Source organism: Patagioenas fasciata, chromosome 7 (genome assembly GCF_037038585.1).
Source record: "Patagioenas fasciata isolate bPatFas1 chromosome 7, bPatFas1.hap1, whole genome shotgun sequence".
NCBI lineage: Eukaryota > Metazoa > Chordata > Aves > Columbiformes > Columbidae > Patagioenas > Patagioenas fasciata.
Window position 1 is genome coordinate 21,800,216 of NC_092526.1, and position 17,575 is coordinate 21,817,790.

Consider the following 17,575-nt stretch of genomic DNA (forward strand, 5'->3'; position numbering starts at 1 on the left):
TAACGAAGATAATATGTTCTTTGCTCCTTATATTTTTTTACAAAGTCAGCTTTGCTTTCTGGTTATCTAATGACACAGCCAAATAAAAAAGTGCCATCGGAAGTTCTCTGGGACTAATCTGGAACCATTCAGCCTCAGAGGGGTTCCTCTGGTGGCAGTTGTCAAACACGCTTTGGCACAACCATAATGATAGAGATACACTTTGCCATGGGCTCCTGAATTAAGAAAAGCAGCAGCCTGATAAATGTTTATAATGACAGAACATGTAAAACTGATGTGTTTGTATGTGAGACAAATACTGCGAAGAATCTATTCTCTCAGGAAATAATGAGATGAGACACCACCACCAAAACCCTCACATTTCAAATAATGAGAAGTTAATGAACAGTTACCATGGTACAGTTCCTGAGTAATATTTTAATGTTTATGATTCTGAATTAATTTCCCACACCATATTCTTAGAGCCAACTTATTAAATTAATAATCAAGCAGTTATCATCTTTACTACTGAAGAATCTTCTATAACCTGTCTTACTACAGAAAGCCTTGTGAGAAATCCATTTAGCTTTATTGGTTTACATTCTTTGGCCAAAGACTTAGGCTCTAGAAGGATGTTGTTGAAGGATATTAAGTAGAAGATGCCTTTACTGTTACAGAATGAGCGACAGCAATGAAGGAAATAACTGATGGACCTGACCCAGAAGTCCTTACTCAAAAAGGTCTTTGAGACAAAAGCGCATCCCATTTACCACGGAGAAGGGATTTAAATATGTCATCAGGAATAACATAATGTTTCTACTTTTTAAAATGTTTGATAGCATACAGTGGCAACCTGCTTCCTTTCTTTGGTATTAAGTGGCATTAAGAATGTAGTGTTACAGAATTTGGGACTATTTTAAAAGAGGGTTTGTTTCACTAAATAGACTTTCAATTCTATGTTGGGATCAGACATACCTAAAATGGACAGAAATGGAAAGTGCTTTTGCTGGTAGCAGTAGAGGGGAAACGACAGTACCACAGAGTACAAAAGATCCACTTACAGGATAGAATACTGGACTTGGATGTCACCTTTCACTGCTAAGTACCAAGATCAAGATGAAGTATTAACCTGAGCTGAAGCAATGTATTAGATGGTTTCTGGCACAAGTTTAGCCTAAGAACTAGAGCACTGTTCTATTAGAGAAGATGTAACTAGCAGAAAATAGCCCACAGTCACAGACATAATAATTTCTAAGCAGGACCATTTTGGAAAGATTTTTCTGCAGTTGGATGACAAACTGAATTTACCCAGACTGTATATCGTCTAGTCTAGCCACACTGTTTTGGGTTCTAACTCTTTCCTCAGACAAAACTTGTACTGAAATACTGAAAGTTCTACCATTCAGTTCAGTGTGAGCCTGCAAGTAATCTAGGTTTTAAGTAAAAGACCATAGCCCAGGCAGTCCCAGCACCATGATAAGGGGGTGGCAATTTCTGATTAAAAAAAAAAAAATTAAAAAAGGCAGTGGCATGTTGTATCCCGTGCACCTTGTATAATATCTGCACAATGACTACATTTAGAACGTGAAAGTGCACAAGTTAAAATATGTACGATCAAAATTAGTTAAATACCTGCCATGATCAAGAGATGTATTTAAGTGAAAACCCATGATAGCAAATGCTAATGAAAATCTTAATCTGTGAGAACAGTTTAAAAAAAAAAAATAAAAAAAAAATAAAAAAACAGAAAATGAGGAATTTATGACACAAGGTAAGTAAAACTAACAGTTTAGAATATAAAAATATTTAATGAATCATTATTTCTCTCTAAAGCTTTTAAATAGTTCATTGGAAAAGAGAGCATATCCATCATAGCTGCTTCATATGCATCTCTAAATAGCTAAATCATATGATAGCTTTTCAACTGAAATAATTAAACTTTTATAGTAATATGGCATTTAAATATACATGTGACCTTTCTGATGTATGGGTAGAGTGTTACAAAAATATATTGCTTACATCTCGAGAGTTTATTTCTAGTTGGCAAATTGCACCCTATAATAAAATTAACTTTTAATTTTGCATTCACAAAATACATTTTACACTTTTAGCTGTTTCCAATCAACTAGAACAGCTGTTCATTTTATGAAATTAAATGATTAATATTCTTTTTAATTATACATTTTGAGTACCTATGCTGCTCAAGGTCAATTCATTTCTGAATTTTAAATCTTAAATGTCATTGGTATAATAGACACATAATATAAACTAATTCATTTTGTAGTTAACTAAAATTAATTAATCTTTACAAAAAAATAGGATATGGTTAAAAAATTTGAGATTGGGCATGTTTTCTGTGTTGAAAAGTGACTTCCACACTTGCACAAACTTTTAAGCAGAGCATATTACAAAAACAAAAAAACAAACAACAAAACAAACAAAACAAAACAAAAAACACAAGCAGCATTGTTCTTAGATAGGTTCGTTGGTGATTTAACATGTTGTTAATCAGATTGTTTTTAGTTAAGGGCCAAATTGTGTAATTCAAATTTGGGACTTTACTATAACAAAGATTTCATATTGACTTGAATAAGACTTTAATGTGGGAGAAGGTTGCAGGATTCACCATGTAAGTATAAAGCCTAGCTTATTGTCAGATCCTATGGCTTGCTGTAGATTTTTTTTTTTTAAGTTTCTCCAATTATTTTACATTTTTTATGAGATTCTTGTGAACTCTGTGATAAATATGTGGGGTCTGCTGCTCTGGCACATGGAGCCAACTCAAAGACCTCTTAGGTTTTCCTGCCAAATTTTTTTTAAGTACTTACCGGATAGGCTCCCTAAGTCTTCAATACTACTGTGCCTGAAAGCAAAGCTTTCTTCCAAAGGGATTGCCTAGCAGGTATCTCCAATAACTTTGCATTTAAACAACATCCAAGCCTCCCAGGATCTGGAAGTGCTCGGCCACCAGCAAGGCTCACAATTGTCAAGTAAGTGTTAAGGTGGGGCACAGAGAAGAAGGATCCAAGGCCTGGGGCTGACTGAATGAGTAGTCTTGATCAGGGAAAATCAGCAGAAGTGTGTGTAATTCAAAGGATCTTTTAAATAAGTTTACTGGTTTTATTCCCAACTCAATATTTACTCCCAACTGACTTGAAGACATATGGATCTTTTGTTATGGATAATGAAAAGCAAAGAAAACATGTATTTTGACCTTGTGACTGTGACAAGTCAGTGGGAGATCTTGGACAGTGAGATTTGGCCTTTAACCTGAAGGCCATCAATCCTGTTTTTCTCCTCATCATCTCTTAGTTTTGTTGCATTACTCATTTACTTAAGGACACAAAACTCCCCAGCGAGTCCCTGACCCAGCTCTGGTGACTACACCACTGCTGAGCTCTGTTAGCAGGAGCCCACCCTGAGGCTGTGTACAAATCCTGTGTGCTGAGAAAGGGAACAGGTCCCACTCAAGTGTGGTTGGGTACAGAGCAGGAGTCTATTTCATCTGCAGGTGGCTGTGCGGTGAGTCCCATGCTGTGATGTACTGGAGTCAGTGGCCAAGAACTCCTGAAGGAGTGATGAGTTAGTACTGAGGTGTGAACTGAGCCGCTACTCCCAAAGCCTTTAGTGATGCAGAGGCCTTATACAGAGCTGCTGTATCGGTTCACATCTCTCTGTTAGTGGTCGTAAGGCTAGAATTTCCTTTCATCTAATTGAACTACCAAAGAAATAATAACAATCCAGTTTATGACATCTGATCCCCTTTAGTTCTGACTAAGCAAGGAACAGTTTACCGGTGTAGGAATATTGTATACTAGAAGCCATTTCAATGTGTGCATCACTGTAGTGACCCTTCCTCTCCCATGCTCCACTCCTCCAGAGTAAAAGAGAAACTGTAGCAGCAAAAGTGCTTTCTTCTCTGTCCTGCTCATCCACAGTAGAGTCTTCTGCTGGTGCAGATGTCTCAGTTAAGGGTTACATTTTTTTCTCCCCCTTGATTGGCACAATTGTGCCTGCAGCAGCACATGGTCAAAGCCTGGTTTACCTTGTCCTCAAGCACACATTTTTTATGCTTCGGATTTGTTTTCTCTAGCCTAACAATATAATATAACCTCTGCCTTAAGGTAGGAACCTCCATCTAACTCATCTTAATCCCCCTTCTCTAAGCCATCAGTCACTGGCTTTTGCTGTCCATTGATGCCAATACTGAGCAAGTACCTCACTTTAGGCAACATTGTAACTTGCCCTTTATGTCAACCTGTCACATCATAAAAAGCAATCTTTTTTACATTTGTAACTTCCTGTTGCCACTGAATCACAGACTTTTCGGACTTTTACCGTGACAATGACTGAAGTGTCCTGAACTGAGTATTACATCACCATAGTATTTAGTATGGGGGAATGATGAAGCACAAGGGGGGAAATGAAAAATAAGCAAAACACTTTTTTTTTTTTTTAGGAAATACTTATACAACAGTCTCTGCCTGTGTTTTTGTATTTTGAAAAGGTAGGGTTGTCTGCAAAAACCATGTATTCCTATTATCTATAAATCCCTGTTATTGTAGCAATACTGAGCTGTTTAAACAAATTCTCAGTATTAACCCATATACTACTCAAAAACTTTTTTTCATTTTCCTTTTTACCATGAACCAGCCATCACAGAGCACACTTTCAAAGTAGGCTTTAGTTACGCAGCAGGTTAAAAGACATTTTATTAGACCAAAGCCTGTGTCTTCACTTGAGGTCATATCCCACATGCTTTATTCAGGATCAGATGGCGTGCCTGTGATCTCCACATGCAGATCTCCCATCTGTATGGAAAGGAGATGTCAGTCATGCTACCACATTTCCCCTTACTTTAGACAGCTCTCCACAAGTCTAGGATGAACATGTGAAGAAGAAAAAGGAAAATGTTCACTATTCACTCATTAAAGATTAGATGGGAAAGATAACACAGCCTGAGAATGTCAGGTGTTCTCAGCTACTGTATGTTAATCCCAAAGGAGCGCAGAAACAGCTTCATTTCTTCCCTTCACATCTAAAGAATGTGCTTTCCTGCTGACCAAGAATAGCTGTAGTGCTTTGCTTTTGTTGAGTCCTGCAAAGAACAGCCAAACACTTGACATCTGCTTACTTTACACGTTCTGAAACGTTGCTTATTCACCTTAGGAGCCCAATATAGGAGGCCCATTCTTCTCAGTATTACCTGATCCCTCAGCAGTGTGGCTCCACTGACTTCTCTCTGTTAATTTGCTCTGAAAGAACTGAAAGTAATAGTTTTAAGCAGGCAAAGATTACACTTCTATATTTTCCAAAATATTAACCAAATCTTCTTATGTGCCTACATGAGACCTAAGGCTATGTCTGAGCTTCTTAGTAAAATGCTTGAATAAATTCTGTAATGACGCTGAGAAGCTACTTGGAAAATACTGTGATCAAGGCTGTGTTCAGTGCTTGAATAGTTAAGTTAGAGGCACCAGAACTGGGAGCAAACTTGTTAGGGGAGGCAGGTTCTCTGTAACACTATTTAGAATTGGCCAGAGCAGCTCAGTTAGTGCACATAAACACTGGAACTGTAACTCTGCTACCCTGATGGGATCTTGAGTATACCAAGAATGACAACACTGAACACACTCAGTGCATCCTGGCAGTCTACAGGGAAGTGTTTTTTCTTCATTGGAGGAAGGGCTTGTAAAAGTTTTCCTACAAGGGAAAAAAGGGATTAATGGATCTGAAGATCATTACTCTTCTATCAATCAGCAGGTTGAGGCAGAAGACAAAGCAGCCAGGGAACCTTTCCTTTTCATGGGCCACATTTGCTTAGGTTCACAAATAGCAACACGAAGAAAGAGTCCTAGTTCCCTTCTCTGTCCCCTGAATGCAAAGGGGAGAGACAACACCCAGGAATTTCTAGAAGCCTTTATCTGCTTCGCTCCCCGCAGTTTCCCCACACAACTCAGGTTTGTGGTACTGCCCCCAAGTTCTCCGTAGCATGTTCCAGTATGCAGCTGTTGCGTTGCCTTCATGGGGTTTGCTTTCTCCCTTGCTGCCCTCAAAAATTAAATCATTGTGCACAATTAGGCTATTTTGAAATACCTCAGTACACATGAAGAAGAAAGTTTTCTAGGCTGATACAGTGATTGCAGCGTGCTGAAATCACTAAGATTTAAATGTGGGAATTACCTTCTAGTTTTACCATTCAATTATTTTTCTCATTAGAACCAGAGTTTTAATCAGCTAAGAAATATTAAACAGCCAGTAAAGCAGAATAGTATGGTACGTTAAAATACTTATTCAGAAAGTGCCTAATTACATTAGAACCTCATTTGTCTTTTTATAATATGCATTCATTCATCCTAGACTTAATTTAAAATAGGTGTCAGGTATCAGCTGTAATACTCAGATTTTGATTCTGATCTAGATGTTAGAACCTCTGCCATTTATTTAGCATGCTCAGGAAAGGGGAAGGAGGAGGGTAAGTTTAGGCCTGTTTTTAATAAGCTACAGCAATTAGATATTTTGAGTGCTCAGAATGATGTATTAGAATTATACAATTATTTGGTTTGTTCGGTTGCTTTTCAATACACTTGAGAACCAGCTCCTAATTAAGATACACACACTATCAAAGACGTAAAACTTACATGTTGGTAAAAACAATTAGAAGGATGATGTAGGCTTAGATTCCCCACGGTTTTTGTACGAATCTGCCAGACAGCGTGGGGTATGAGCATGTAGAATTTACCTTCCCTGCACAAGGTTCAGAAAGAGCTGCAGTACTTGTGTGCCCTACAGGGACATAAGCTAGCCCAGAGCAGGTGGGATGCTCTGGGACGTGGCTCTGTTTCCTCTGAGCTGGCTGGGTACTCTGTCAACAGCAGCTTTACCCTTCAAGGGAGCTGTTGTAGTTATCCGTTGCATATGCGAATTTTGTGTTAATCATTTGTTACTTCAGTTTAGAAAACAATCCCTCCTATTTAAAAGATATAAGAGGAAAGCACAGTATACAATAAAGCACATATTATAAAACAGATCAAGATAAATGATCCAACCAAGATTACCTCCAATTATAGGCATGCCTCACCCCTTTAAAACTAATAGACTGTATAATATACTATCCTTAATATGTCCTGAATGTTTTGCTCTTCACCTCAAAAGCAGTAAGAGCAGTCTCTCTCGTGAAATCTTGCTGCAGAAATGACTGAGTTCCTACCGTCTCACTGCCACATGAAAAACCTTAATCAAAGCAACCAAACCTCTTGAGTTGCTGCTGATTCCACAGGACTTTTTTATAGTGATATTACTTTTATCTGTCATCATTTATTCAAAAAGGTAAATCAAAAGCATAAAATAGTCTCATCTGATTTTCTGCCTGCAGGAGATGCCCTTCTTGTTGGTTAAGCCATGAAATCTTACATCAGTCAAACCAAGTGGCTGACCTGACTTTCTGTTCTTTTCCATGTATAGAAGTTTCTTATGAACAGATTACAGTCTGGTACCAAAATTAGAATTTTTGAAAATATTTGTCTTCTGCAGCTCAGCTGACACAAAGGAATACTTGTTTTTAGAAAGGCTCGACATTTTTTTAATTGCTGATCAGAAAGTCATTCCTCTATTAATCCTAACCAAGTAACCTGAATATATCACTAATGCCTGTTAGTGTGAGATGCATCTAGAGATACATTAGTGATCATTAATACCAAGGATTTTTACAATTTGAATTCTACAAATGAAATGTGTGTGTGTGTAAACTCACATTTGTCTCACATTTTGACATTCATCAAACTTATTTTCATTTAAAATAAGTCATTAGGAGGTCACTTTGAGCTGGACTGCAATAAGCAATGCTTCAGCTGCAAAGGTTCACAAAAAGATTGGGTCAGCCCTGAAGATCTGCCCAGGGACAGGTGACATGTGAGCTAACACAGCCAATGCCTGTAAATTTTGTGTGAATAGGATCAGATCTTGCTGCCTTCAGCTCTTGGGCCTCAGTGATTAGAGTTTTATTATAATAATACCTCTACCACCAAAATGCAGCTTTGTCTAACTTCTTAGGAAGACTCTGATTGATGCCTCTAGGGTCAGAGTGTTTTACCCACTCCACTGCAACGCTCTCAGGAAAGACCTCACAGTATCCCAGCTACATGTGTTTAAAACAATTGCAGTGCTTTTGTGTGTGTTTAAGACCTTAAGGAAGCTGCAAAACTGCATGTGCCCTTGGAGCAAATCAAATAATCACTAGAGAGTCCCAGACTGCAGAAAGAGTCCCTGCTATGCATGGCTTCCTTTGGCAAGCAGGAATGGAGAAGCTTGGAATGGTTTTCTCAGGGGAAATGGTAAACATAATGGAGATGCGTAAGTATCGTGAGCCAGACCAAAGGTCTGTTTAACCTAGGAGCCTGTTTTCCAGTAACAGATGCTTAAGGAAAGTGGATTAAAAACAAGGAATATATAAAACAGATATTCCCCTTGGCATGGCCTCTCAGCTTCTGGGGAACAGTGCATCAGAAACTTCCTGAGCTGGAATCACATTTCGTTTGTTGTGTTTAACAGTCAGATAGGCCAATCCATCACTGATTCGTCTCATCCCTTTACAACTGGATTTAAGCTTTGTGGGTCTGCAATATCTTTCAATAGCTGTTTGTGTGTCTGGATTATATCCACTCTGAAGAGAAAGAGCACGACGGCTTTATACCTGTTTCCTTTTCCCCTGGGTGTCCCTTAGCACCGAAGAAAGGCACACAGCGGTGCCTCTCCCCTCTCCAGCCCGTTCCCGGCCGCACAGACCGGTACCGCGCCCAGGCCGGGCCGCGGGCTACAATGGCTCCGGGACCGCCCCGACCCCCGACCCATCTGCCCCCGCAGCGGGAGGTCCCCGCCCCGGCGGGCCGGCGGCAGGTGCCACAGCCCGGGCCTCTCTGTCGCGGCCGCGCCCGCCCCAGGTGAGCGGCGGGACCCGGAGGCACCGCCCGCCCGGCGTTTGGCGGTGGCGCAACGCGCGCGCCTCGCGGCCGGTGTGAGGGTGGCGCTCGCGCAGGCGCTGGCGCGCGCCGTTCCTTCAGGTGGGCTTCAGCGGTGCTGCGCGCGGCCGCTGCCCTGGGCAGGGGGTTCGCGGCCGGAACCGGGTAAGTGAGCGTGGCGGGGGCGTGAGGCGTGTTTCAGACCTTTTGGTGGCAAATCGAAGCTCATTCTGCAGAAACGTAGGTTCAAGTCCCTCCCCTCCCCATTTTTTTTTTTCTTTTCTTTAAGTCACTTGTTCTCGAGACTCCTAGCTTTTATTTCTGTCCCGTGGCCTGTTCGTCTTTCCCTGCCGTGGTGTAAGCTCTGGTGCTGGCGTTTTTGAAGGTCAGACATGCACTGGCATTTCCATTCAGAGCTGTGTTCCTCAGGACTTGTCCCTCACTGGACAATGCCACCTCAGGCTAAAAAGCACCATCAGCAAAGTTCAGAGAAGCTTTGGTGGAAAACTTTGGAGTTAAAGGAGTGAGTTAAAAGATATGGGTTTACTGCTCTCTGAGCCTTGTTTATATACCTGACATGAAAGCTGATTTAAATTAGAGAGTAAAATGTGATCTCACAAGCAGATAGCCCTGACTTTTATCTTGTCTTTTTATTGCATCACACAAAAATATGAAAATGGCTATATTGACATCTGAAAGATGATAGGCCTTATGATACTTTATTTCTCCCAGGATAAATTTCCTAACACATTTTTGTGGTCTTATATATATATATTCCCAAGACAATGTGCAAGATCTGGCGAGTTTCCTGTCTGCCTCAGGTGACAGATGTTTGTTGCAGGAGACATGGTTCAACATTTGGAGTCTGCATGGCTTTGGCCAGTTTTGGTAGTTACTTGGTCTCTTTTTCCTTTTTTTTTTTTTTTCCCTTCCCTCTTTCTGCCTGAGCTGTTTGTTCCTACTCTTGAACCAGCCCCTGCAAAGTGTTTTTGAGCCAGATCCAGCTTGTATGAGTCAACTGAAAAATAACCTGCCTGGGAGAGCAGGAGGGAATATTGGGTCTCATGGTTCCCAGGGCACAAGGCATTAACAGCAGGTGAGAATGAGGCAGGGGCAGGAGTGGCAGCTGTGCAGTGGTGCTGCCTGCTCCTGGGGCTCTGGGCTGGCATGTGGGGGAAATATTCAACTCTATGGCACCAGGTTCAGCACGTGCTTGCGCTGCTGTGGGTGGTCATCGCAGGCAGAAAGGCCTTGCAGTGTGCGGAGCAACTCAGAAGTGTGGGCAGAGTTACAGGCACCCACAGGGAAATCTGCTGATCACCTGTGCTGTGCTGCCATGGTTTCTTCAGTCGCCTTTCCCACCCACTGTTAGAAGAGTAAGTGGGATCACATCTCACGTATCAATGAGATGTCTGAATTCTGGCCACCTCCTCAGGTTGTAGCACTGTTTTTTGCCTGTCACTTTATTCCATTGAAATACACAGGTTACTGTAGAAACTTGTTCCTCAAGACCTCTTTCTGCTCCTAATTAAGTCAAAGGAAAAACTTTATCTGATTTTTAAGGGAGCAGTCTGGCCCTTCAATGGAATTTGAACATAAAACATCATGCTTCCCTCACAGCTGTGTGCCTTCTGTGAGGGGAGGCCAAAGCCCGGCAACAAAATACGGCTTGCTTTGGCTGCTTCAAAGTGAGATAGCAGCAAGGGAAAAATGTTTATAAATGCCAGGACTGGCAAGGGGAGCAGAGAGACGTTGCTTTCAAGAATGCGCTACTACTGTGTGTCAAAGAATTCTGCTTTATGTTATTGAGCTTCTGATCTGTATGCTATATGTAAATGTATGCATCGTTAAGACTGTCCACAAAGTGGATAGCTTTATTTTTCACCCAGAGAAGTTGCAGATCATTTTGTTGAATGTTCTTAATACATTTTTGGCATATGGCTACTGTGTCGTAGGCCCTTTTAGCCTAAGATTAAAGGAAAAACAGCTGCTTCTGTTTATAGCTCTTCAGATAGCTCTGACAGATTTTATGGTGGATATGGTCACCAAACCTGTTTTTAAAATATTTCTTTATGTCTTATTTTATTTTTCAGGTTTTTGGAATGCCAGAAGTTATCAGTCCAGAGGTATCTTCCTGTGACCTATTTGTGACTACAGACCATACAGGGTTTTTAAAGTGAAGAGTATCTAATTTCCAATTCTTTTCTTAAAAGATTGGGAAGTGTGTTTGTTATTGAGCTAATTATGAGAACATAAGTAGCATATTTTAATATCTAATATTTTGAATTTTTTGTTCAGTTTTTTAAGAAATATTATTAGTATTTGTATCTTTCATGTGGCCAGGCAGACCCTGATTAAAACTAATAGTAGCATTGTAGCATAGTCTCTTGGATTTATTGTGTAGCTGACACGTCCACTTTCTGAAAAGTCACTGACAAGAGTACCTGACTTGAGATATCTATTATGACAGCACGTGTGTGCTCCCTCTCATGTCCCAAATTAGAAAAGAAATCTTTTCAACACCTGTTTACAAAATCTCTTTCCCATGTTAAATGCACAACTATTAACACTATATTTCAGACTTTAAAATTATTTTGCACTATTTTTTCGTGTTAAACCATGCAGTTATGTGTAACATGTATATTTTAAACATTTATTGTCTAACATAAAATAATCATGTAAGGTTTTTTCCATTCACTGGTCACTAAAGTTTAAAATACGGGGTGTTTCAAAAAGATGGACTGAATTTGAAATCACTGTCTCTGCAACCACGAATTCAGCTATTCTCTCGATGTTGTCTGCACAGCAGGTGGAAGGAAAATAGAGCATTTATGAAGAGGTTACTTGATAACTCATTAAACTGTTTGTAGTTTTTTGTGTAATTGTGACATGTTGCCATTGTGAAATATACTGCTTTGAAATTGGGTCCATCTTTTTTAAGCACCCTGTATTTTCTCTGTGTTTGTTTATAAAGTTAAGTATTTTTTAATTAAGAAAGTATCTCTATAACTACCAAAGGAGATTTGAGGAAAGAAAAACAAACGAAACAAAACAACAAACAAAAAACACACATACAAAAAAAACACCAAACAAACAAAAACCCCAAACAAACTCAGAAATTCATCATACATCAGATCCTCACTACTCCACATAATTTGTCCTTTATACAGTTGTCACATACAGCAAACCTTTGAAGATTAGAGACTCCAGTTAGAAATACAGTTGAAACTTTGTTTAAATTACATTTTAGTGTTGCTACATAAAAGCAATGTGAGCATATACTCTCAGAATCAAACACCACCAGCCTTGTAAGCTTTTGTAAGTTCTGTTTACCCACCCTAGTCTGTAGAAATGTGTTTACATGCTCACACAAACAAACGTGTAGCTTAATCTAACTTAAAAAAAAAATTTTTGTATTAATAACAATGCACGACAGAGATCTTTAGAGAGCATCTAATGCTGTTAAGATTAAAATCACACATTCATATTTCCACTGTATTTTAAAGGATGATGTCTTAGCATCTGGGGTGGTAATTCATTTTTTTTTATTACCTTTACACATCTTACAAAGTATTTTCTTGTATAATCATGAATTATCTCAAAGACGAATCTCTTTTTAAGTACATGGAAACTTTAACAATATGATGCTAACTTTGTGGTAAATTAATTAAAAATGAGAAAATACAAATTGGAACAATAAAAGAACTTTTATATGTAAAAAGTGTGCTAAAGGTACTGTGCCTATGGTTTAGATGAACTTGAGAGACAACTGTAATGGACAAGGCAAAAAAAGAAAGGTGCATCTTGATGCCAAAAGTTTTTAGAAAGCTTAATTGTATGAAGTCCATAAGAAGAAATCAGTTATACTGATCTGGGAAAGTCTGGTGGTGGATTTGGTAATGGCCACTACAACCACCTAAATGTTTTTCCCCTTTTTTGTGTGTAAATAAGTTATTTAAATTATTTATATTTATTTATTTATTTATATCAGTATGCAGGAATGTATTATATTTGAAGTAAAAATGCTCCGACTTTAGGCTTTGGTAATTTATGCCTAATACCTAGAGCATATAAAATGAATTGTTTTATTTGTTTACTGTGATTTGCAGGGATATTACTGCATGACAAGGTTACATTGACCTATCATTTCATGCATCAGCAGTTCTTCTATTGCACTGATTTGATCAAGCCTAGTGGATAAAAGAGGAGCAATCCACCCAGTGGACCAAATTAGAATTATAACAAAAAGTGCACATTCTGAAGGGCAAAGTAGGTTAAGTATGGTACTTACTTCGCTTGGCATTGTTTTTGTGATGTATCAAATTTAAAGCTTTTTTTCATAAATGTTTGCTTAAACTTTTGCATTCAAATTTTTTATTTTGATATTATGTAGTTATGTAAGTGATTCCATAGCTACACTTGAGGAAAAATACAGGTTTTTTGTAGCAACTGGAGGCTTTTTTAGGTTAGGTACTTGTGAAAGTGCAATAAATCTTTCTCATTTTGAATTTGCAGGAATTTCTGGGTATCTCTTTGCTGTACTACTTTAGATAGTGCTGTTGCTCCTCATGCTGAAGAATTTCACCATTTTACAGTTATAAAATGTCAAACAACCCTTCCCAGTTACCTGGTTTGAGCTCTGCTAGACAGAGGAAAAGAGACTGCATGGCCCACAGCTTTATAGTGTTTCTAGAGCCACCTTGTTCTTGCTTGCTCTCCTTGAATGCCAGCAGTAGCTCAGTGAATTGGGGGGGGGCTGCATCCTGTCTGTACCCTCCAAGGTAAGTTTTAAATTGCTGTTATCCAAGGGAGGGGCTAAGGTACCTGTCTTATGTGAGGTGTGAAATAACTGGTGTAGGCTCCAACATGATTTTCATAAGATGTGGTAAATAAGGTCTTCAAATGGCTCTAGAATAAGATATGTGAAAGCTATAGAAGTTTAATTTTTTGTTTCTCTAATGACAAAGAGTCTACATGAGACACATTTTTTACATCTTTATACATTTGTTATATATTGCTTATTGTAATGATCCACTAGTACTACATAATCAATCTGTACTGATTGTTTGCTAACAGTGAAAAATCAAGGGCATCAGAAATTATAATTACAAATTCTAGCATTTCATAAATGCCAGAGATCATAACGACAGCATTTGTGTGGTTTGCTTACTAAGGAATCCACAGAGAAATTCATCTGAGCACACATTTAGGTTTCAGTGATCTCAATAGGGTATTAGAACAAACTGCAGTTGTTTACATAATTGGGTGGAGTGTGAGCACCTGGCTCAGTGCTTTGCTGGTAAACCATTTCTGATGGAGATGGAGACCCTGGGTGAGAAACTCATCTCAAGAGCTTGTAGAAAACGATAGGAAAGTCTCATTTGGTTTTCTTTGTTTTGTTTGTTGTTTTCTTTATTTTGAGTTAGATGTTAAGTCAATATGAATTAATTGCTTTGGTAACTGAAGCTAAGTAAAAACATGCTGTCCCAAGATTATGAAAGAAATGTTTGTTTTGACATGCATATCTATTTGGGTAAATTCTGGTAGTCTACTTTAAAAAAAAATACACTTTAAAAAAATTATTTTACAAAAAATTCTTACTAGGTACAATTGTTTAAAAAGGACAGAGACCAAGAAGGTGTCAGCTTTCTCTAGAACTTAAATATGCACATTCTTCATGGCAATAGGTTAGTTTTATTTCTTATTTAGATATTCTGTTAAATGATGTTTTAAATTCCATTGCTGTGAATATTCGTGCAGTAGATGAAATGATGCCAAAGTTTCAGTTTGTATCTTTGTGTGAATGTGTTGAAATTGCTGAGAATTTTCACTGCCTCAAGAATTTAGGAATACCATGTGATGAACCGAAAATAAATGCTTTTTAAAGTTCCTGTTTCTATTTTGGGAGCAAACAGATAAAATGAAAAATTATTTTGGTGCCAAAAACTAAGTTATTTATCAATTACTGATTTTAAAAAGATACTTGCTTTAAAATACTTGTTACTTTATCGGTGAAATCTAAGTAAGCCTGGGCCTGAGCAATTTGATAGTTTATATTTGAAGTAGAACTTTTAAAAAATCACCATACAGCTTCAAGTTAAAGAAGTCTTAGAGCTGAGGAACAAAATTTGCATCAGTTGAACCAAAATGTGTAACAGCTGTTTTGTAGTTGCTTTCCAGAAGCAGCTATTGAATCAGTCCTAACAGTGTCATGGTGAGATGATGTCTTTGGTTTTGCAGTTGATCTATTACATGCTTTTTTAAGCAATTAGAGCTTGATAATGCAATCATTTGTCAACCAATTAATTTTGAAAGACTGGAAATACATGGAAGAACTCTTTAACCTGTGGTTCATTTGACACCACTGATATCTAGATCAAATTTAAAAAATATAATTAGTATTGTGTAAGCTCCATTATATGAACTCAATATCTTCATGTTCTGTGACTTGCAGTTTAATTTTTAAAATATTTGTATCATTACTATAGGTAAACATATGGATAAAAAAATGTTACATGATTTTGTTTTGTATAGAATATGCAAGTTCATTACAATTAGAAACAATAACTGAAAAAAAAAAAGTGAACGTGATTCTCTGGGGCCGACTCTGTGCCCAGACATCAACAGAAACTTTATGAAGGGCATTAATGCATGCAGGCTTCTGCCCTATAATATCTTCACAGCTTTGAAAACCTTAATCACTGCAGCTGAAGTTCTTGTAAGGCTAAAAGAAAGCTATGAGCATGCCAAAATAAGCCAGTTCCTATGTGGGTTTTTTAATATTTCTAATCTTAAAGTCATTATATCCTGTTATTTCAGTACATCAGAATAATGCTTCATGACAATTAATTTCTGCTGAACTTGTACACATAGCAAATGCTAACTCAGATTTTTGCATTCTTGAAGAGAGGTATATGAATTGTGGAATAATATATGTTGCAAGAGACTTTTAGATGTCACCTGGTCCAATGCCCTACTCAGAGCAGGGCCAGCTTATGTTGCTCAGGGCTTCATCCGGTGAAGAAACAAGTATCCTCAAAGTTGGAGATTTCACAACCTCACTGAGCAGCCTATTACTGTGTTTGACTGCCCTCATAGTGAAGTTGTGTGGGTTTTTACCTGATATCTGACCTAAATATCTAATCAAATGGTATTTTTTCACCTTCTTGGTCTATGACTCCAAAAAATTGCATTTTGCATTTATAGATTGTATTTATAAACTCATCTTGAGTTGCCAGACTGGCAACTTGTTTGTGCTAATGTAAACTTCGGATAACACTAAGGACTTCAGGCATGTACATCTAGACTTATTGTGTTATAAGGCTAAACAGAAATGTGACTTTTCTGCCACACCTTACAGAGAAGCCTTTTCTTTCTGCAAGGAGAGGGAGGCAAGCCTTTTATTTCTGCAGAGACAGTCACATAATTCTGTGTATGTACAGGCGTAATTAATTAAAAAGTAGGAACATTAGCTCTAGAAAGGTAAAATAAAAGTAAGTTTTCTTTTTAATTCAGTTCAGGTACAGGAAGATTACTTGACTGGAATGTGTATACTCAATTAACACAATCTAGCATTAAGTGTTTATTTCATTACCTCTGTGGTTTTGCTAAGTTTAAAGTTATTCATTCTTAAGACTATTTCCCTAGTGTTGCTTTTTACATTTGCATGGCTTTCCAAGTGAGTTATCTTGAAAGGAATACTTGCTCTAGACATGCCTGTTCTGGACTAAAAAAAAACAGACTTTGCCTATAGTGTAACATGAAACAAGATGTGCAGTTTATTAAAGCTGTGACACGTTATGACTGCTGCCTTTTGGTTCATGAGCCCTGTTGCCTTGCACTGCTCAAGGGTACCCAAGCTTAAGTACCACATTAAAGAAAGTCATTAAACACCTAACAAAGCAGCACCAGGACAATGTCCAGGAGAAGGCACACCTCCAGTGCTGCTGCTTTCTCCCATATGGAGGCAAAAGTAGCAGCAGCTCCCAGCTCTGCTTGGGGCTGCAGATGGTGCTGAAAGAGACTGATAACTACTCAGGCAACATGTTTTCTGGACATAAATGGTGTTCCAGTTGTTTGTGTGTGGCATTTGGAAGCAGCGTACATGTCTGGAGCGGGCACCATTATGCAGAAACTCTGAAGGTGGTTATTAAACTCTGTTTACAAGGAAACTTGTTTCTGTCTTGTCCCTATACTGTTAGAATTGGACTTCTAGAATTGTTGGTTTGGATTTGAAAATGAGGGGAAACCTTGTAGAACACTCGATAAATACTCTCTGAATTTTGTAGCTGTAGTGTCAACTTTCACATTTTAATCTTCTGTCTCTGGCTTTATTTCTTGGAGTACTGTTTTCACCAGCCTTGTAACCATCAAAATAAACACTGTGTGATTTGATCATGTTGTTGGTGATGTGGCATTTGTGAAAACTACTGAAAATAGTGATTTATTTATAAGACCTCCAATGACAAATAATTCAGGGGATTTGAAGGTTCATAGGCAGAAATAAGCTTTTCTTATGCTATAACATAGTTCATACACTGATTGTGTGCAGCACTTTCAGTTGTTTAAATGTTTTTATTGTCATTCTCTAAGAACCATTAAAAACAGGAGGCAAATATCTGTGAGTTGTAAACAAAAAA

At 38.3% G+C, this 17,575-nt stretch overlaps 1 protein-coding gene across 1 annotated transcript in view; it reads left to right on the forward strand.

Annotated features, from left to right (window-relative positions):
- MYO3B (myosin IIIB) overlaps positions 1-17,425 on the forward strand; it is a 237,898-nt gene extending 220,473 nt beyond the window's left edge. The window contains exon 37 of the mRNA XM_071811050.1: positions 11,030-17,425. The gene's annotated coding sequence lies outside the window, so the exon portion shown is untranslated. The remainder of the gene's footprint in view (positions 1-11,029) is intronic.
- The last annotated feature ends 150 nt before the right edge of the window (positions 17,426-17,575 follow it).